This window comes from Ambystoma mexicanum, chromosome 7q, assembly GCF_040938575.1.
Source record: "Ambystoma mexicanum isolate Mex_15411 chromosome 7q, UKY_AmexF1_1, whole genome shotgun sequence".
Taxonomy (NCBI): Eukaryota; Metazoa; Chordata; class Amphibia; order Caudata; family Ambystomatidae; genus Ambystoma; species Ambystoma mexicanum.
In genome coordinates this window covers 708,811,944-708,834,745 of record NC_090941.1, presented here as the reverse complement: position 1 = coordinate 708,834,745, position 22,802 = coordinate 708,811,944, and the positions used below count along the sequence as shown (strand labels likewise).

General features: G+C 47.2%; 1 protein-coding gene across 1 annotated transcript in view; it reads right to left on the bottom strand.

Moving 5' to 3' along the window:
* The window catches only part of XPO4 (exportin 4), a 1,090,854-nt gene that overhangs the window by 994,273 nt on the left and 73,779 nt on the right, over positions 1-22,802 (bottom strand). The gene's annotated exons all lie outside the window — the stretch shown is intronic.

Below are 22,802 nucleotides of genomic sequence, written 5' to 3'. Positions count from 1 at the left end.
TTTTGTCTTGCTACATTCTGCCATCTTAAAGCTTCGCTCACATGAACCTGGACAAAGATTGCACTTTGAACAATCATTTTTTTAAATTTTATATTTTAGAAACTTGCTCACGACCGCAGGCTGAACGAAGACCTGGGGTCAATGTAGAGTTTATCTGCCAACATATGATAAAGCGGGTAGTATTCCCGAAACAATAGTCAAAGACAAAACATCTTTCTGTTAGAGAAAAATGTCACAAGTAGGGGTGACTTGAACTAAGCTGCAAGTAAATATTTGGCTGAAAACCAGCCAGCCCTTCGGCTTATGCAGAATACGTAATCAAAGTCCTCTTTCAATGATTAGTAATCATCTCTGCTGGAGAGATGAAAGCCAATCATAGAAAGTAGAAGAGCAGGGAAAGCTGCAGCCGCCAATAAGCGTTCAGCTGCTGCAGGTTGCTCAAGAAAGAGCACGTCACCAAGCACCGACACGGGGAATGGTGCCATGGAGTAAAAAGGCACAGGTGACAGGTAAGGCCCTTACCCACTCTTTCACAGATGAGGGGAAGGGGGCAAAAGGGGCCCTTTGGGTGGGCATGGAGCAATCAACGACAAGTGGCCACTTTGCAGGACCTTCCACACTTGGATTCAGCGGCTCAGGCGCTTGCCTGCCCTCCCTTTTGCAACGTCTCCGGCCGTATTGTTATATTGGGACAGAGCGAGCAGACAGTAAGGAGTCTGTAGCGGGTCTGGTTCCTTTTCGCCGGTTAATGGGGAATTCTTGATTGCTCAAAGGGTGCGCTTTCAGGCTATGGCGGTAGGGGGTCGGTTTAGATTGCAGCAGTTATATTGGTATGGAGTTCTCCTGACGTTTGAGGAGTGCAGGGTCTCATTTCGGATCTCTGAAACTGAGCCTTTTCGCTGTTGCCAACTCAGATATTGGCTCGCCAACCACGAAACACAAGCAGCTGGCACCAGACCTCTCTGCTTTGGGACTAGAGGGCTGCCCCATCAAGAACATTTGCAGGATTTACAAACTCCTGGACAAGTTCGACCCCCCTTCAAAGTTCACTAACAAAACTGTGGGAACAGGACTTGGGTCAGCCCGTCTCCGGTGCGTCATGGATAAAAAAACGCTTACAAGGTGCTCTACCGCTGGCATCTATAGCCTACCTGGCACCAAAAGCTTGATTCATCAATCTTCCCCCTTCTGTTGGTGGGGTTGTGACTAGAACGAGGATTACTTACATCTGTGGTGTTCCTGCAGGAAAGCTCAGTCTTTCTGGCGGGAGGTCATGGCCCTCATAGGGGAAATCACTGGGTCCTTATGAACTATGGATCCACTAGGGGTGCTTTTCAGTGAGCCATAGGAGTATACCCCTTGTGGGGTATGTATTATATGAATAAACATATGCACTGTACACACCATTATTTGGTGAACACGTTTTCTGCCTGAATTCCACCTCACGTCCCATCACCTTCAGGAATTCTTCCGTCATTCAAGTGACAGTACATGCGCCATCAAAATTGGGAAAATAAGACTGTTGCTCAAACAGCTTACCGGCTAGTCTATCAAAAATATTTCCGGGTATGAATGTCAGTATCAAAAGGTGTTTCTCCATAGCACCACAACCAGCTAACCACCAACTTCAAACTCAGCTCTTCTACAAATCCACTATATTCGGGATGGCACATTGAGCTATTGTTATGTAATGCACTGTATATATTAGGAGGATGGTACTCCTGAATCCTTCCTACAACCATGGATACATTTGACAAGACATTTCATTTGACAAGACATTTCTCCAAATCATTTCAGCGGAAATTATTGGAATGGTCACGGACAGGTTCTTAGTTTAGTTTACTCTGCAGGATTTCAATTGGTCTTGGAGTTCTTTTCAAGTCACCCACTTTCCCCCCACACCCCATGTTCTGTGGCATTAATCTTTTATAACACCATTTATACTGGAGATCAGTCCCTAAGCTTGGGACTGGCTTTCAAACCCATGTTGCACTGCGTTGTCTTGCTTCCAAGGCAAACACAATATGCCCGTTCGGGCAGGAGAAATATTCTCAGCCACTTACACCCAGTCCCCGCCATAATAACACGGCCTTGTGCGCGTAGAAGACCTCTTATCTACGAGCATTAGGCAGCATTATTACGGCGGGTGCTGGGTGTTAGAGCAGCCGCTCTCTAACATCCAGCACGCATACCTGCCTACATTTGAAAATCAAAATTCCTGAGATTTATGCCATGCCCACAGGGAGTCACAAAACCCTGCCCATTTTCACCTGGCTCTGCCCACGTCAGAAAGGTAAACTCTGTTGTAATGTTATGTGACGTCAGAAAGTTGCGGTTCAAATTGAAATTTGCATATTTAATTGAATTGCCTTTTCACAACCACCCAAATTGCATTGGACAAAAGGCATTCACCTTCCATAAAATCAACACTTTATAATGTGCACATGTAAACTCCAAGAACCAATACAAAGATTTTCCCTGAATTTTGTAGTACCAAAATAGGACATTTCACCTTAGTAGTTTTTCATCAGGTTAGGTAGGGGGGCACAAGGGGCACTGCCCCCCGCCCGCCCTAGCGACGCCACTGGTTATACAGTGAAGGTCATTAAATAAGAGCACATTATTGACGCCAGGGTGCAGGACCAGATATAGAACCATGGAGGGGACTCTGATGTGTGCCCCCCCCGGCCTCCCTGCTGCTGGTGGTGGTGGTGGTGGAACCAGTGGGGCAGGGTCAGACTGGCGCATACAATTGTCTCGGGCACCAACCGAAAAAGTGCTCCACAGTGAATGAATTCCTTTTGTGACATTGTTTGAATAACCCAAGGGGGAGGTGAGGCAAATTGTACATTTTAATTCAGCAACACTGGTCAAAACTATTGGGCCAGTTTGATGAGTTACTGGACTCCAGTAACTCAAACTGGCCCACACTGGCTAAAAAGGTGGCTCACTTTGACCCAATAAATGGGCCCACACAAGCATTTTGCGTTCTTGGTTAAGCCATGGGCCTATTGCCCTATATGGGCCAGTCGGAGCAGCCTGCAGTGGTGCATGGAGGTTAGCTGCCGAATTTATCAGGAGACAAGCAGCCAGAGCCAGTAGGAAGCTTTACACTGGCCAGTTTGCGGACTGGAACCATGGGGGCAGTTGCTGGACCTCCTCCCCCTCATAAGAGGCTCGAGGCCTCACTTGTTTGTAAAGGCGAAAGGCCCAAACACTGTCCCCAATTGCTGGGCTAGGTGTTGGCAAGTGGCTGCGCTGGCATTTGTTCGGCTGTCGATTCTCGATGCCCCCCCACCCCCTCTCCAGAGTGAGGGTGCATTATTGTGGGTAACCAGTAAATTAGTTGCTTTTTGCCTATTTTATAGGAATTGGTCTGCAGTGTAGAGGAAGATTAGGCACAGAGGACCTTCCCACTTCATAACAACGGCCCTGAGAGGTAATCCTAGCCCAACGTTTTATTCTAAAAATATCTTGCAGCGAACCTTTACATTTTACAGACATTGCACTGATGTTATACTTCTGGAGGTACATAGAAATCATTTCTGCATTCTTGCTAATTCTATATCTTGGGGTACTAATGGTGAGATTCAATAGAAGTACAAAATTGCTAATCAAAAAATTTTTATTAGCAAAATCTGCTAATCAATTTTTGAAAACTAATTTATGCCTTGGATAGGAGGGCCTCTTATGATATAAATAATAAATACACTACCTGGATTTCTGGACCTCTTTACTTCAACGTTGAACTACATAAAAGAGGGCCCGAGCAGATAATGATCTCCGTAGCCACGTTGTTAAGGTGACAGATCGCGCCAATTTATTTAGGCATCTGAACGTTAAACTTGTGCGATACATTTAGTAATTTGGATATATATTAAATCTTGTAAAAACTAGTATTAATGTGAATTGTGGAGGGGCTCCCCGGTGCTCACCTTATGTGCAGAGAGCTTTGGACCATCTCCCAGCATTACTTGCTGCGTGTGTACTCCGATTGTATCAACCATACATGCCAAAGCCCTTAACTGGTTCATGTCAGCGCAAAGCGTTAACGCAAAGCCGGTTTAGGCCCATTTGGCGCTGTTGCGTCGGTCGGCATGAAACGCTGCACGCCCGCCATTTTGCTCTCTCCAGGAGCATGATTTGTGAGACGGTCAGCCTCATTCTTTTTATCTATGAGCAGCCTGCCACTTGGTAACACAATCACACGGAAGTAGAAGGTCTATCCTTTTGGGACTAAACAATACATGTACTATGCTTACGCTGCGTGCACTCAATAAGATCCCTATTATCCCTAATATTTAATTCAACTGAACAACCGTGCTGGGGAGAGGGGAGGTGGTATGGCTGTAATTTATAGATCTACAGTAAACATCTGCCACCATGAGTCATTAAAGTGGGATGAGTTTTCACAAGTTGGCCCGGTGACTGTCTGGATTTCACGTACTTCTATGAAATTACTGCTTGGGCATAGACCTCCTGGATCGGCCAAGGTCTTTTTGGAACAATTGGATTCATTTGTGACACCGACAGGTAGTAAAGATAGACAACTTCTCAGTCTAGGGGATTTTAATATTTGGCTAGAAAACTGTGCCGTGCCAGACTCCAAGGAGCTTTGAGAGATTGCAGGAAACCATAATGTGACCCAATTGGATGGGTTTCATCCCATAACAAAGGCCACGGTTTAGATATACTTCTTACAAGAGGAACTAGTGTAGCGTTGACTAATACTTTTCTGCCCGTGTGGTTCGACCATTCTGCTCGGACGATTTCATTTAATCATTATACTAAGAACAAACATCTGTCTAGCGGCAGGTCTACATTATGATTTGGGAAAGCGAGAGATTTAGCTGAAATATCGGGAATGGAAGTTAAACAAGTTCTAGATGCCGTAGGCTCCTCCTTGGAATGCGAGCAGTTCTATGCTCATGGTATGATTATTATGGACCTATGACGTTATCAAAGCCTTGGTCCTCTCAAAGTCAGATAACCCCACGTAAACATCTCAGGACCATGGAACGGAAATGGAGGAAATACAGAACTGCTGATTGGGCCATTAAAGTTAAATTGGCTTTGAAGGAATACAAGGTAGCGATTCTTATGGTGAAGTCGAAGTATTTAGATGATAAAATAGAGCACAACATTTTTATATATAAATCGTATTTCTGATGCTTGTATCTGCTTAGATTCACATGCTGTGCATAGGCCGACATCTAGTGGAAGCTGCGGAGTATTACAGTTAGTTTTTCGAAACTCGAAAATGGGCGTCGACACAGGGCGTGCCAGTAATACTATCCCTAGTGTGACGTCCACTGTACCCAAGGGCCCTCACGCGTCTAGGATCCTCAGATTGTATTTTTTCTGACATGAGGTAGCATGAGAAGTAGTGCGAGTACAGATAATACAAGCAGATAGATCGAAAGGTAAGACTACAAGCAACCATGTGCCTTCTCTCAGAGGGGAGGAAGGGTGATTTGCATGTGAATTTAAGCAGATACAAGCATCAGAAATACGATTACGGCGAGTAATGTATCCCTTCTGAGGCTTGTGGAATCTGCTTAGATCACATGCTGTGCATAGATTAGCGTGCAGTTCCTGAAGAAGGAGGTGGGATGTGAGAAGGGTCATGAGCAAATAAGTGTCTTAGAACCGCTTGTCCCACTTGTGTATCTGCCTTGGAATGGGTGTCAATGCAGTAATGCTGAGTAAAAGTGTGAATAGAGCTCCAAGTAGCTGCTTTGCAAATGGTGTCAAGGGGTACATTTGCAATGAAAGCCAGAGTGGCCCCAATGCCTCTCGTAGAGTGGGCTCTTGGCGTGAAAGGCAGAGTTCTTTCAGAGAGTGAGTAACACAGCTGGATACAGTTAATAATCCACTTCGAGATGGCACCTTTAGAGACGCGATCCCCCTCTCTGCCTGTAGCTACGGAGACAAACAGTTGATCTGTTTTCCTTAGCGGTCTGGTTTTATTTACATAGTAGAGGACGGCCCTACGCACATCTAGGGTGTGTAGTTTCACCTCAGCCGAGCTTTGAGGGTCTTGGAAGAAAGCCTGAAGCTCGATGGACTGGTTTACGTGGAATTTAGATATAAACTTAGGTGAGAACCTAGGGTGTGTGCGTAAAACCAGTTTGTCTTTATGGACAGTAAAGAAGGGATCCTGCACTGACAGAGCCTGAATTTCACTGACCCTTCTTATAGAAGTAATAGCTACTAAGAAGGCCGTTTTATAAGTCAGGTGTTTGAAACTGCTTTTATGCATGGGCTCGAAAGGGGGGCCCCATGAGCTTAGATAGCACCACATTAAGGTCCCACCCTGGTGGTGGGTATGAAATAGGAGGGTGAAGTCTCTTTACTCCTTCCATGAAGGCTTTAACTACTGGTTCTTTCCACCACGAGACCTTGCTACGGGAAGTGGTGTATGCCGACAGGGCTGCCAGGTGTACTTTCAGTGAGTTAAAAACCAATCCTGCATCTAGCAGGTAGAGCATGTAGGTAACAATAGTGGAAGGAGTGCAATCAACAGGGTTGATTTGTCTACTCTGGCACCAGATAACGAACCTCTTCCACTTTTCAAAGTAACAGTGCCTTGTGTTTGGTTTCCTAGATTCTTTTAGGATGTCCATACACCTCTGTGGTAAATTGAGATGTCCAAATTCTATGACCTCAGGAGCCATGCTGCCAAGGTTCATTGAGTTGGGTTGCTGGTGCACTGTTTGACCTTGTTGCTGGGACAGTAGGTTGTACCAGGCTGGAAGTTTGATTGGCTCGCTCACCGCCATCCTGCGTAGGTGTGGGAACCACGGTTGTCTTGCCCACATGGGAGCAACTAGGACGAGCGTCATCGACTCTCTGTTCATCTTGTTCACCACCTTCCTGATGAGGAGTTGGTGGAAAAGCGTACGCAAACATCCCTGACCAGTTCATCCACAGGGCGTTCCCCTGGGAGTCTGGCTGGGGGAACCTGGATGCAAATCCTAGGCATTGTCTGTTTTCGCTTGTGGCGAATAAGTCTATAGTGGGGAAACCCCACTGAGAGAAGATATCTTCTACGACCTCTCTGTGCAGAACCCATTCGTGTTCCTCTGGGAGGGAGTCTCTGCTCAGAGCATCCGCTAGGGAATTGAGCTCCCCTGGAACATGTTGTGATGACAGGAAGATGTTCCGTTTGAGTGCCCATCTCCAAATCTTCTGGGCAAGCTTGTACAGATTTGGCGAACGAGTGCCCTCTTGTTTATGTAAAACGTCGCCGTTGTGCTGTCTGTTAGGATCTGCAATGACAGGTTGGATAGGAGGGGTTTGAATGCCAGAAGCGCTCTGAAGACTGCCAGAAGTTCTAGCAGATTGATGTGGTTCTGAGCCACTATGTGAGACGAGAGATTCTGAGCTGTGCGGTGAAGGTAGAGGCGTCTGTTGGGACGACAGCCTGCATCTCTGGATCGTAGAAGGGTTTCCCCTTCGTAAGATTCTCTGTCCACCAGTGAAGACTCTGTACTAGTGTTGGTCGAAACGACCACTAGATCGTCTCACTGACCACTTGCCCGAGACCACTGTTTTGCTAACCATTCCTGCATGGGCTGCATGCGCCGGCGCGCATGGGGAACCAAGTAAATGCAAGATGCCATCATGTCTAGCCAACGAATCGCTTGGCGCCCCCTTATTTGGCGACTGGCCCGATATTGAGGAATTTGCAGCAACAGATTCCAAATTCTTTCCTCCGATGGAAAGGCCAACCCCTCTTGGGAGTTTAGGACAGCTCCTAGGAACTGCTTTGAGGTGCTTGGCACCAGGCTTGATTTTTTTTCTCGGTGATTGAGAAGCCCAATTGGAAGAGGTCGATAGTTCCTTGAATGTTTAGACTGCAAATTATGGGGGTTTCCCCTGTGATGAGCCAGACGTCCAGGTAAGGGTACACTGGGATTGCCTCCCTGCGTAAGTGCGCCGCCACCACCGCCAGTACCCTGGTGAATACCCCTGGAGCCAAGGCTATACCGAAAGGCAGCACCTTGAACTGGTAGTGCTGGTTGTCCATTTTGAAACGCAAGAATTTTCTGTGCGCTGGGAACATTGAAATATGAAAATAGGCATCTTTCATATCCAAATGTTGCCATGTCATTCCCCCAACCCCTTTTAGTAGGGGGATTACCTCTTGGAGTGTAGTCATGCAGAATTTTTGTGGCTTGACATACTTATTTGCAGGGCGCAAATCTAATACTGAGCACATTGTTAGATCTTTCTTTGGCACAAGGAACTAGGTTGAATAAATACCCCCGTTGACCTGGTTGCACGGGAAGAGTTCTATGGCATCCTTTGCAAGTAGAGTGGCGATCTCCTCGAGAAGGATTTTCTGGTGCTCCAACGAGTGTACCTTCCGTCTTGGAGGATGGTCGTGGGGGTGCGCTAATAGTTCTATACAGTATCCTGCAGACACTGGACAGCACCCATCTGTTGCGTACCACCTCTGGTGAATCCCTGTGATGTTTGGAACTGATTGTTGCCCCATGAGGTTCCTTGATTTTGGTAGTAGTTGGAACCTCTCTGGGAGGTTTGGCCGCGAAAGCAACAAAAGCTATTTCCCCCTTTGACCTGGGAGTTTGTGAGTTGGCCAAGAGATTTTAGGGTCGCATACTCATCTTTGGCTGTCTTTAGTGCCTCTTCCACTGCCCTGCCGAATAGAACGTTCGGCTCTTCCAGCATGTCTATAAGTGTGGCTTGGGTCTCGGGTTTGAACCCCGACTGCCTTAGCCAAGCATGGCACTTTATTACTGTGCCTTCGGCTATCACTCTTCCATCGTTATCTGCTGCATCAAAATTTGTGTTAAGCATGCATCCAGATACGGACCTTCCGTCTGCTGCAATTTGGGCCAACTGGCCTTTTAGTGGTTCAGGTGCAGAGGCTACTAGAGCAGCTACTTGTTCCCACTGATAGCAGTTATAGCTTGCTAAAAGAGTGGCACTGTTAGCAATACGTGCCTGATAGGCTGACGTGGAAGCAACTTTCCTACCCAGAGCATATATCCTTTTGCTCCCCTTATCGGGAGGTGCTTCTGAAGAAGCTAGTGGTGTACCTGCCCTCTTTCTGGTGGTTGTTACTACCAGGGAGTCGGGTTTTAATTGACCCCGTATGTACATGGGATCCGAGGGTGCGGCCCGGAATAATTTTTCCACTTGTGGATGCACTGCACGAGTAAGATTTGGGGTGAACAGCGAGGGATCAATTCAACTCTGGATTGATTTTAATATTGGGATAGCCTGGGTAATGGCTCTCTTGTCCCTTAGGATTTCTTCCGCGAAATCCCTATCTTCTTGAACACCCTGTGTGTATCTGAAAATGAGCTGCTACTTTAGCCAGTACCTCATTGAGGAGTGGCTGATCATCAATAGGCAAGTCATGCACCAGGGGGTCCTTAGGAATTGGGGAGTCAAGATTGTAGGCTTCCGCCTCATCTTCCTCTTCCTCTTCCTGGTCCTCGTCATCCCCATAGTAAGAAACTCCTGTCTGGTCTTCCAGCATATGTGTTTCCGTCTCCTCTCCATATCACTCTGGATGGTAAGGTTCAATTAGCAAAGGGTCAGAAACCAATCCCTCAGAGCAGAGCCTTTTAGTAGGGGGTTGAGAGTCCTTGGACCCCGAAGGGGCAGAGGTAGCTGGTGTGTTGGCATAGCTATGGAAATAATTAGGGTCTGCAAAAAAAATTAAAATAAAATAAAAAAAGACATCATCCTTCTCATCACCCTATCAATATCCGCCGAGTTCCATTCCCGGGAACTGGGAATAAACCTCTCCTGTTCTGGTTCCTCATCCATGCCCATATCATGAGGAGTGGGAGGGACAATTTTAGTCTTAGGAGCAGTGTCAGGGACCTTGGACCTCTCTATCACCTTAGGTGCCTTCTGTTTTTCTTTATGGTGTTGTGATGGTTTCTTGTGTTGTTTATCCCCCTTCCCGTAACTAGAGGAATGTTTTCCGGAGGTTTTAGGGGTTTCCGAGGATTTTGACGCTTCGCGTCGAGGTTCGGAGGTGGTCTTGAACGTGTTGCGATTTGGAGGTAGTAGGAGGAGGGCACCGAATCTCAGGAGTAAACGCTACGACTTGGGAGCATAGAGGTTGGAATCTTCTTCTGGTGATCGAGCCTCTGGGAGTGCAGCACCTTTTTCAACCACGGACGGTTGGTCTTTGTCATGTGGCGATCGAGAACACCCAGAGGACACAGAATCGTTGGATTGCTCAATTGGTGCCTTCCGTTGCCGATCGCACGAAACGTGTGTCGAGTCATGGCTGGGGCTGATGCATTTAGAGGAATTGGTGTGGGTTGCGCTTTTGCCCGCCGGGTGTGGTCCCCATAACTGGGCCGCTGGCCAGTCCTCCGAGGTCGGGGTCTTGCGCGTGGGTGTCTAAAGTCACCCCTCTGCCCTCGCCGTCCAATATGGCGGCGTTGCTGCCATCGCTGAACGACCCTTCAATGTCCATGGCCTCTAGTTGCTTGGCGTGGTGGGCCCAGTGCTTCGTTGAGTGGTCCTTAAGTGTTTTTGGCTTGAAGAGCTTACAAGCTCGACACGTAGCCTCGGGATGGTCTTGTGGGAGACAGATTGCACATATTGTGCTCATCTACCCAGTGAAACTTCCTGTTACACTTAGGGCAGAATTTGAAAGGACTACTCTCCATATGTGTAAATATGGCAGCGGGCTGTGTATATGTTGGAAATAAATGTGGGAAAGTTATGACCAGCCCCCCACTCTCCCTACTTGTACAGGGCCCTGGCCAGAGGCCTTCCAAGGCCCAGGCCGAGGCCAGAGGCCTTCCAAGGGCCAAGATCCATTGTGTAGTTTGATGGCTGGTCCCTCGATCTTTGCTGTAGGATGGAAGATAAGACATGTTTTAACAATATTTGGGTATAATTGGCAAATGCCAAGGGAACTCTGCAACCTGCGTCCAACTAGAATGGCAGAAAAAAAAAAAATCTGAGGGTCCTACACGCGTGAGGGATCATGGGTACATGGAACGTCACACTAGGTATAGTATTACTGGCACGCCCTAGTTCGATGCCCCTTTTCGAGTTTCGAAAAACAAACTAATACTCTGCAGCTTCCACTAGATGTCGGCCTATGCACGGCATGTATCTAAGCAGATTCCACAAGCCTCAGATAGATATAGATATCAAATGAAAGAACTGTTCAGTTATCTCTAAATTTTGTCATTCGACCTGTGCTCTTCTCCCTGTCATATTTTTCCTCGAGCAAGCCAATGTATTTGGTGTTTTCGTCTCAGGAAAAGATTAAATGCATTCAGGAAATTATTCTCTTAAACCCTCAGCATAATTTAAACACTGTCACTACACTCCCGGATTGTCTAAAGGTGCAATTAGGGACTTTCCAGCAAGGCGTTCCCTTCATCTTCAAACCAGTATCAGAGTTCCTCATCAAGTCCTTACTAGTAGGACTCAAACCCACCAATGATCTACTTTCCGCCTATGCCTGCATGCACGGTAAAACAGCTGGCATCAGAGATTCCTCCATTTAGGAAAAAATGTGTTGACACGTCTCGAACAGGGCTTGCTGCCCGGCCACCTTAAGAAATCAATTGTTACACCCCTGTTAAAGAAATTTCATTTAGATCCAGCAAACTTTCAAAATGAATCGCCCAATGGCCAGTCTGCGATGGGTAGGAAAAATTCTTGAAAAGGGTGGTCATATTGCAAATGCAAGAACATGTGGAGAAAGAGTCCTTACTGGACCTTCTTCAATCCAGATTTTGGCAGAAATTTCGGAACGGAGACTGCTTTGTTGGCTGTCTGGGATGAGCTGCTGAGAGTCGCGGATGAAGGAGATCTGTCCGTGCTGGTAATGCTGGACTTGTCTGAGACCTTTGATACAGTGGATCATCAAATCTTGCCTAACCGGCTGAGAGACAGGAAATGGCTATGATCCGGCACTCAATTGGTTCAAAGTTCCTCTCGGACAGGCAGCAGCAAGTGAGATCTGGAGGGTTCATCTCAGATGCATTGCCTCAGGGGTGTGGAATTCCTCAGGGATAATCATTATCTCACTTGTTATTTAATCTTTTCTTACGTCTGCTAATGGATATCCTAAAGAGTCATGAGGTTAATTTCCACTCTTATGGCAATGACATCCAGGTGTTGCTTAAGATAGACAATGTGGAGGAAACCTTCCTGAAAATCTTGCAGTGCTTAGATGCAGTCAGTAACTGGATGTAAGTAAACTGGCTTCAACTCAACCCCGGTAAGACTGAGGTAGCACTGTTTGGGCCTAAACCCCTGCTGGTGGCAGAGAGGCGCCCTCACATATCCTGCTTTTTGGAAGCTGAATTGAACTTTGCGGCATCATTTAAAATCTTGCTTTGGTCTGGCAGGATAGCTTAGACAGTGTAGGCCAGGTGGGTGAGAAGGTACAAGCAGTTTTTTAATTGTCTGCAGCTTCTGCTGCAAGCTTTGCCTTTTGTTTGTGAACTTGCTGTTGCATTACTGCAATAGCCTAATTGCTGGTATCCCAGCCAAACAACGACAGAGGCTGCAGAGAGCTCAAAATACTACTGCAAGATTGGTCCTGTCAAGTGGGAAAGTCCACTCCGATTTCTGCTTTTCGCTGGTCTCTTTATTGGCTTACTGTGGGGGACTGAATTATTTTAAGGTTATCTGTGTAATAAAACAAGTGCCTGAACGGCCTAGCCCCTCCATATCTGGCAGATAACATTATCAGATACCAACCTATGAGCACTCTGCGCTTTGGAGACCAACTGCTTTTGTCAATTCCTCCCTCCTGCCGTGTCTCTAGGGGAGACAGAAGATTATCAGCAGAAGTCTCTATATTGTGGAACAACATCCCTCAGGAGATTACAATATTGACATCTGTCAGTTTTGCAAAGGCCTGAAAACATACCTTTTTAAATAGGAAGTGAAGAGACTCAGAGATTTGTATATGTAACCGATGTCTGGAATAGTTATCCACCAGTTCTTGTTTCTCACTGTGTTAAAACAACTGCACCTGCATACTGTTAAGTCTGACATGTTGGGCAATATGAATTCTCACTAACAATTATTAGAAATCTATAATGGGCTTCATGCTGCCTTTAACCTCTTTTGAGCACACTGGTTAAGTGCACCAAAAGATGAAGCGAGGAGTAAACACCATGGCAGTGATCGAAGATCTTAACTTTACTTTGCCCTGATGGGATTTGGGTAAACAGCCAACATGACTATTTATTCACATTTGTTGAGCGCACAGCAGACCGAAGGCATCGTGGCACTTGTTACATGTGTGCTTACTTAGTTACATACAATTCAAGTCCGTATATGTTACATTGGATGAGATGGCTTATTTACATACATAGAAAGGTAGGTATCTGGGAGCGCATAGTTAATTGAAGAGAGCAGTTCTGAGTTTTTTGCATAAGGTGTAGAGAGACGTTTCGGCTCCGAGATCAGTAGGGAGGGTATTCCATAGCTTAGGTGCGATGTAGGGGAAACCTATTCCCCCTGCCTTGGTCCTGTTGATGCGAGGTATCGTTAGTTGATTGGTATATCGTAGTCTGGTTGGTCGGGTGGATTGAGATCTAGATATGGTGTCAGATAGGTATGAGGGTGCTGAGAGGTTAATGCATTTGTGTGTGGTTGTGAGAATTTTGAAGGAGATGCGGTCCTTGACTGGAGCCAGTGAGCGGTCTTTCTAGCTTGTGTAATATGGTCTCTTTTCGGTATGCTGAAGGCCCCTAAGAGCATTGTTTTGAGTTGTTTGGAGCCTGGTTAGATTTTTTTTGGAAGTGCCGGCTAAGAGCGCTTTGCAATAGTCGAGTTTGGCTCCTATACTTGCTCTAGCGATGGAGAGGCAGTTATCCTTAGTTAGGAACGGTTTTATCGCACTGATAAGTTTAGTACTCGGTGCGGAGGCCGAGACTATGGCGCTGACTTGTTTATCCATGGATAGGGTCGCGTCAATGTGGACACCAAGAGTTTTAACCAAAGATAATACTGGGATGACGCAGTTATCTATGCTGAAATTGAGGTACAGCGGGTTAAGGTTGGATAATGTGGATTTCTGGCCAAGAATACTGATGATTTCGGTCTTGTACACGTTCAGACAGAGGTCGTTAGTAGCCATCCATGCTTGTATGGCGGAGTAGATTTGCTGTAGTGTAGTAGCGTCTTGATGATAGTGCCCCGTCAGGGGAAGGAGCACCTGGGAGTCATCAGCATAATGTGTATGTGATCCCAAGTAAATCCAATTTATCAAAGAGGCTTGATAACAAGATTATATAAGGTGGGGGCAGTACAAGATCCTTGTGGGACACCGCAGTGGATGATAGAGGGAACTGTATGAGCTGTGTTAGAGAACACTTTAATGGCTCTGCCCTCTAGGAATGAGGTTACCCATGTCGCTGCGTCCTTGGAGAAATGCGCAGCATTAAGATGACTGGTGAGTGTGTTGTGATCTACCAGATCGAACGCTGCTGAGAGGTCGAGGAGGAGGAGGAGTGCAGGCTTGCCTTTGTCGAGGATGTTTGTGATTTCGTTTTTTAAGTCTAGAAGGGCGGTTTAGGTTCCGTGCCCCTTGCGGAATTCAGATTGTCTCTTTCCTAAGATAAGAGTTCGATTCAAGGTATAGTTGAATCTGTTTGTAGGCAGCCTTGTCTAGTATTTTCAGAAGGAATGGAACTGTTATGGGTCGGTAGTTATTGGGGTTAGAGGGGTCTAGCGTAGGTTTTTTTAAAAGAGGGCACTCACCCAAGCCTCCCTAAGGCTATCTGGGACTATGTCCGTTTTGAATGAGGCGTTGATGAATGCCGTAAGAAGAGGCAAGAGTGATTCTGCACATTCCTTAATGATTTTGGGGGTGCGGGGGACACACATCGCCCTTACATTGCGAGGGTTTGAGGTGTCTAAGGATGTCAATGACATCTGCTTCAGTGATTTCCGTGAATGAAAATTTGGGCTGGTTGATTTTTTTGGACTTGGGTTGTGTCTGTGCACGAGGGCGCTGCTTGGGTAAGCCTTTGTAGTGGTGAGATATTTTGTTTTGGAGGAGGTTTATTTTTTCAAGCATGGCGGATTGTATGCCTGTGCACCATGCTTCGTCTTTGACGATCTCATCAGTGCAGATAGGTGGTACAGTTAGTTATTTAAAGATACTGACAAGCTCTTTAGTTTGGGAGTTGGCAGCGGTGATACCATGGTCGGACTGGGACAAGAAATAGGCCAGGACACCCTAAAAAAAAGTGGCCCACCCTTCGCCTCCAAAAAGTGGCCCAGCCCTTGCCTTACGAGACGACCTCTGATGACATCGGAAGTGAAGTCATTTGACCCCACCCAAAAGTGACATTCCGGGAAGCGATGAAACACGACCTTTCACCACGTGACAAAACAGAAGTGGCACCAAATAGCATTGTTCATAAGTACACTACGAAAAATATGGTTATGATTTCACTATTGTGGTATACATTTCATACAAGAATGGATCACCATGTGTATCATTAATATCTGTGTGTATAGATCAGTGGTATTCAAACTGTGGGTCGCGACCCCCTAGGGGTCCGCGGGTGCATCCCAGGGGGGCCCTGAAAGCTCAGCATGAAAAAAGATTTTTTTTTTTTTTTTTTTTTTTTTTAAGATTGGAAGAAATGGACAGGGGTGGCCCACATGGGCGGGCTGAAGCATGAAACTGTCTCAGGCAACAATGAAAAAGTGGCCCACAGTTGTAAATGGATATTCATTCCTTTAGTCACAGACTGGGCCTCATTACTACTATGGCGGACCAGTAACAACGGTGCTGGTAAGCTACTGGCACCGTTGCTACCGTTCCGCCATAGTAAGAGTTGTGCTCGTGGGTGCTTGACAGCCCCCGCCAGGTCTGACCTCAGCTCGTCGGATGCACCGGCACCGTTATTAACGGTGCCGGTGCATCAGAGCTCCCCATTCCCATTTGAGCCATATGGGGCTCAAATGGGAATGGGGATCTACCGGCACCTTCGAAAGGGCAATTATCATGTCCGCCTAACTCGGCATGACCTAGTAATTGCCCATTCGCAGGTGCCAGACCCGGATGCAACTCCAGTGGCAGCCGTGCCGGTTTTACCGGCACAGCTACCGCCAGAGTAGTTATGAAGCCCACTGTTTCAATAGTACCCAAAGGGGTGCTTTGTGTTAAAATGTAAGTAAATTGTGATATATTCAGCAACAATGGTCAACATTACTAACTGCATAGTTAAGTAACTCATCAAAATGGTCCACATTGGCCAAAATGGTGGCCCATTTTGATTGGCCCAAACTAGCATTTTACATTTTTGGTACAGGCATTGCCCTATAGGCCTGTCCGAGCCTGGCGGCTCATCCATAATGGCAAGAGGCGCCCACCCAGTGGCCCCTCACCCATTATGGAGGAGCTAAGGAGCCAGCCCAGTGAAACAGTGAGCACTCCCTCAGCTGCTTTATCCAGCTAATGGAGTGCTCCTGGGCTGGCTGAACTGTCAAAGGGAAACACTGTTTCCCTTTGACAGTTCAGTTTAGTTCCCCAGCCGCACATGCTCACTGAGCCATGCAAGTGCTGGGGCGTTTTGCTTCGCCAGCATTGCATAGCTCATTGGAAATGCTGGCTGGGGCACTGCATGTCTGTATGTCCGAGGGGGAGCTCCTGCGCCTCCTCGCACATACGGACAGAGCAGCTGGAGCAGGCCGTTTCAGCACCCACACACAGGCCAATGCAGAAGGTACGTTTATGTTCATTGTTTTTATTTAAACATGTTTATGGATGCGTTATGAGTGAGTGTATGGTGATGGATGCTCATGTGAATGATAGAGTGATTGCTGTATGAATGTGCAGCGCCTTGCATATACACATAATCATGTTCATTGTGTTAGGACCAGTGGGGCCCAGGGGACAGGGATGGTATCTTTTTACCGGACATCTATCATTCAAAACCCTCTGCCTTGTCCACAAGGCTTTCTGGGGCCTGGGTCCAAAATACCTTCAGCTATTCCTCCGCAAATACCTCCCCTCTCGAGCTCTTCACTCCTCTACCTCCAACTCCCTCAGGGTCAGTCGTTTATCAAAGAAACGAGCTGGGGGTAGATCTCTGTCTTCGGCTGGGGCCTCCCTCTGGAACAGCGCCCTGCCACTCTAAAACGAGGAGAACCATCTTTCTTCCTGCACTTATCAGACCTACCCTGTCTGCTGCCTTAAACATAGCACTTGCAAATTGCTGGCTGCACTACCACTGTTTGTTGCCTTTATTATTTATTTATTGTTATTTATCTGTTTCTCCTCTGCTTCGCACTTTCCACTTCTCCCCCCTTCCATGCACTTTTCCCCTCACACTTGCGCGTTCTCAATGTCACTGGGCCTAGTAAGATCGCTGTTTTATTCTCCTCTGTTCCCCTCCCTTGCCTTGTCACGCTCTGAAACACTTGTGTACGAGCGCGATAGAAATAAAATATCAATGCCTGCCCCCTGGACTCCCAGCAACAATTGCAAACTGTTTGGCTATTTACCCATTTTTTGTTAAAAGTATGCTCTACAATGCAACATTTTAACCTATTATTTAAAAAAAAATTCACAGGGGGGAAACCCCCCCGAACCTCCCCTTAATGCCCCCTCCACTTAAAAAAGATTCACCAGCCGCCACTGGCCCTCAGACTGTGTTGGGAACGGGATGGGGGAACCGAGGGATTATGGTGGGAGCACAATGGGCGGGAACCATGGGATAGTGATGGGAGCAGAGTGGGGAGAGCCCTGGGTGTGTGATGGGGTGGGGAGAGACCAGCGACTGGGTAGGAGTGGGATGAGGGAGCCCAGCGACTTTGATGGGAGCAGGTGACGGCGTGCAATATATACTGTCCATTTGGCATTTCTGGGGGGTCCCGACCTGCCCAAATTTTGCTCAGGGGGGCCCTGGCCAAAAAAGTTTGAAGACCACTGGTATAGATCCATATTGTCAAATTACTGTGACTCCAAGCAGACGTCCAAGGCCACATGATAGGTTATTGTATAGCACTTATGCTTAAGCTCTTTTTTATAGAACAAATATGCATACAATATCACCCAACCTGTGTTGGTACTCATTTATTGACCCAAGAAGGAAGAAAGGCTTTTTGAAAGAAGAAGAAGAAGAAAAAAAAAAAAAAAAAAAAAAAAAAAAAAAAATGCCATTTTTTTTTTTCTCCAAACCGGCCCAGGTCAGGCCAGAAATCGGCCCCCAATCCCCAGGGACGATTTCGGCGCGGCCACAGGCAGAAAGGCAGAGGGGCCAATCCAACCCTGGGTGATACAGGGGTTATAGGCTTCATATTTAGCATTGAAAATGGAGTCTTTGTATTTCTTGGCTAAGGATCGGAAGTTATCTTTTGTGGTGTCACAAAGATTGCTCTGCCAGTTTTTGAACGCCTGGCGTTTGTTTTTGCGCAGAGTCTGGAGTTCCTCTGTGAACCAGGAGTTGGAGTGGAAGGATTTTTTCTCTTTTTGTTTTCCAATGTGGCAACGGTGTTGACGGCCCTAGTGATGGTGCCTTTGAATATCTCTGCAAGGATGTTGGGGTCCGAGGAGAAAGGTGGTGCTAGGCATGGCAAGTTGAGGTATGCGCTGACATTGTCCGCAGTGAGCTTTTTAGCACTTCTGGCTAAGGTAGCCGGCGCTGTGGTAGGCGCTTTAGTGCATGGTGTTACTGGGATGGCGAATTGAAGATAGGTGTGGTCTGTCCATGGGAAGATAGTATTAGAGGCGATGACTGTGTTGCAATTGTGGTCTATTATCTAGTCTAGGATGCGCCCTTTTGTGTGAGTAGGCGATGTGATTTTTTTTGTGAGAAGCCTAGATCGAGGAGGTCCTTAGCGAGAGAGAGATAGCAGTTTTGTCATTAGGGTCATTGAATCCTAGGTTTAGGTCTCCTACGAGTAAGGTTTTGGTGGTTCTTTTAATATGGTCTCCTAGAAGGTGGGCGACTTGACCTATGAAGTTGGTGGTGGGGCCAGGTGGGCGGTACATGACATGGATATTTATGGTGCTGTTTGGCGAGAGTGCTAGTTTGACTGATAGGATATCTACATTTCCTTCCCCTTGGTGAGGTACAGTTCTGATAGATAAAGTTTCTTTGTAAATAAGAGCTACCCCCCTCCCGTTTTGGAAATCCTATCTTGTCTAATGATGGCATATCCTTGCGGTAGCGCTAGTGTGATGGCTGGGCCATAGGCTTCGTGAAGCCAAGTCTCTGTGATGGCTAGTAAGTCTATGTCTTGGGTGGTTATTAGATCATTAACTTCTAGAGCATGGGCGTTGAGAGAGCGTACATTGATTAAATCGCACTTGTATTGCACGGGACACGGGTTCTTTTTAGGTATAGGTGGAGAGGGTCTTGGTTGAAGCAGTACGTTGATTGTAGAAGTTGCGTTTAGGTGCGGCATGGGTTAGTTTTGTGTTGTGGTATTTATAGGCATTGGCGCAGTGGTGGTTTGTGTTCACTTTGATGGTGCGCAAGCCTAGTCAGCGATTTCTGAGTGGCGCAAGTATAGGGGTGGCATGGAAGTTAATGGGGAGGGTGCGGGATCCAAGTCTGTGCAGTCTATAGTTGAGGTTAGGCACCTGTGTGTCTGACGTGTAGTGCGGAGTGTGTGTGGGCTTAGGCACGAAGTCCATAGTGAGAGGACAGCTATTGCTGTAGTAGTCATGGTAGCTGGGCTCTAAGCTAGGATGGTTAGGCAAAGTCATTTCAAGGAGTAAGGTGCTCAACAGGCATACGTAGAGAGGCAGGGTGTACATGCTGTAGATGAGTTTGCCGTGCAATTTGGTAGGTAGACACTGTAGTTACTAGTCTGTCAAAGACAAAGTCTGTAGTAGGTGTACAAATGGGGCTGAGTTTCTGTAACAGAGTAGGCTAGATGCAAGTAACAGTATAATCTAGATGCAGGTAGCACAGGATAGGCTAGGTGCAAGTATCACAGGATAGACAACTAAATGGCAACATTTCTGAGTGGCTAGTATCCAAAGACATGAAGTGACAACCTGTTTGTTCAGGTGGCATAGGCTGGTGTATGGGGTACAAAGTTAAGATCAAAATGCAGAGGCTAGATCATCCTGTGTGGTCTGCATTTAAGTAACGCCCTGCACTTCAGAAGATAAGTGAGCTGGCGTATGCATGATGATAATGCAGTTTACAGATATGGATCTGTGGCATCTACTACAAGGACAACAAAACAGTGCCCTTATAATGTGGCGCATGTGGCTCAGTATAACATTGTATGTAGAACGAAAGGTCTATCTTGTGGCTTAAATCTGCTGTGGGCCACAGACAGGTTGCAGCATGGTACACAGTGCCATGAGGGTATCAAGACAGCAATGTTATGGTGGCGACTTGATTGGGGGGTGGGGGGGGTGTGGCCAGGGATCGTATTCAGATCGCACAATATGTCAATTGTTAGAGTGAGCAGGCCATTCAGGTAGCGATATAACTAGTAAACCAGGAAATGAGAGCGGGGGGCCACTGGACAGTGGACGCTCCTTGTGGTTGCTAAGTAACCCACTAAATATGAATGGCGGCTGCCATTCCGGGTAGACCTTGTGGTCTACTTTGTGGAAGATCAGGGCAACTTCCGGTTGTAGGCCGTGCGACAATGGCTCCCTGCGCCGTCTAGGGATGGTGCAGGAAGGCTTTGTTGTGGCAGTGTGTTTTCGCGTGGGTCTGCTTGCCTCAGGTAGCTGTCGCTGATGTAGCAGCTTGTTGGCATGGGCGCCTGAAGCAGCGTGACCCGATGCCCAGGCCTTAGTAGGATGAATTGGGCATAGTAAGGCGCCAACACCGTCTGGCTGTCCCTGGACAGGCCCAGGACAGGCGGCTTGTGTATGGTTGTGTTGCTTTTGATACGGGCCAAACCAAAACTACAGACTACTACCTTTTTGGGAATGTAGTGCGAGGATCAGTCATGTGGGTTAAGGGAGGCAAAGTTCTAGACTATCCCAAAATTTCAATTTCACATGCAGTTACACAAAGGACAAACTATGCTCTCAACCGAAGCGTCTGTGACAATCTTTGTGGATATCCAGTCTCAAAAGTATGCCTTCACTAATTTCAAAATAAACCTCCAGACAGATCGCCACTCTCCATATCCTTTTCCTCTCTACCTACTCACACTTGCTTCCCAACTAAACTAGTTTACCCTTTCATATCTTTTTCCCTACCCGCTTCCATTTCCATTGATTTTTGGAACATTTGCTCCATTTGCAATAATTCTCATGCAACCCATGACCTCAACATAATCTGTATTTTTTTTTTGCATTCCCGAGACTTGGATCACTCCCAAAGCCTTTAACTCCTGCCTCGCCGTCAACCTCTACTACCGCCCCCCTCCGCCCCCACCCTCCAACTCCTGGATTCAACTACCCTTCTTTACAACCTTTGTATATAACATCTCTTTTCCAAACCCCAGGTCCCTTCCATTTCTCATTATCTACCAACCTACGAGTCCTTTTTTTAAATTTTTTTAAAAACATGTTTATTTTAAACAGGCAGGTTATGACAATACAAAGCTTAATCACTGGCGACATGAAGCATAAAGCAATATCACTTGACGCTCTTCCCGCCCCACCCTCAGGTCTTAAGTTCCATCTTCCCGCCCCGCTGGGGATCTCCATCTTGAACGGTTCTCTTGGCCAGTTGAGGCTTGAATGTCAGCTTTGGTCAAAGTCCAAAACCGGACCCCAGATATTGTGAAAGCGATGTAGAAGGCCTGCCCCGGCAGCCGTCACCTTCTCAGCGATCAAGATGTCCCAGACTTTCATCCACCAGAAAGGCATGAGCGGGCCTTCCGTCGTTTTCCAGGTGCGGGCTATCACGTTCCTGCCCGCCAGTAAGCATTGGGATGATAGTTTGGCCTTAGGACCAGACCTTGGGTAGATCCCGGGGATCGGCGCTCCAAGGAGAATAGGTTCGGGGTCCAAGGGCAGTCTCACCTGAGTGATGTCTGCTATCATCGCTAAGCATTGTTTCCAAAAGGCTTGAGCCTTGGGGCAGGACCACCACATCTGGAAGAAGGAGCCTATTTGGCCGCATTGTCTCCAGCATTGTGGGTCGAGTGTGGGGTTCATGTGATGAAGTCTTAGGGGAGGGTAGTACTAACGGAGGAGGATCTTGTAGGCACATTCTCCATTTGTGATGCAGGATGAGGTGTGAGCCCGGGACCAGATGTCAACCCACTGTTGGTCTTCAATCGGACGGCCCAGGTCCGCTTCCCAGAGGGCCATATACCGAGTCTTGGAGGTTAAGAAATCCGTTTGGAGGCGTTTGTATAGAGTGGAGATTCTTCCTCGGCACGGGAGCTAATTAAAGGGTCAATTCGATGGCTGTGGGGGGGGGGGGGCGGATAGCTGCCTGGCGAGTCTGTGGATGGGTGCACCAGTGGCGCAGCTGGCTATATGTGAATCTATCCTGTTCTTTGATCCTAAAGAGTTCTTTACATCGCTCAAAGGTGCAGGGTTGGCCCCCTTCAAAGAGTTGTCCCAGGGTCTCCAGGTCTCCTGCAATCCAGGACTTAAAATTCCAGGCAGACAGACCAGGTGAAAAGGTTGGGTTCATAAACACCGGGGAGAGGGGGCCGAGCCCCGCCGGGATCCTCTTTTGTTTCAACGCCTTGTCCCATACCGAAATGGTGTGTTTGATGGTCGCCAGAAGATTCCGCCACCGTTCCGGAGGGGGGATATGTGGGAGAAAGCGTAGTGGGAGGGGTAGTTGCGCCTGTTCGAGGTCCACCCATCTAGGGCGGTTAGTAAGGATTTGCCACGATTGAATACAGGACAGCTGAGACGCCAT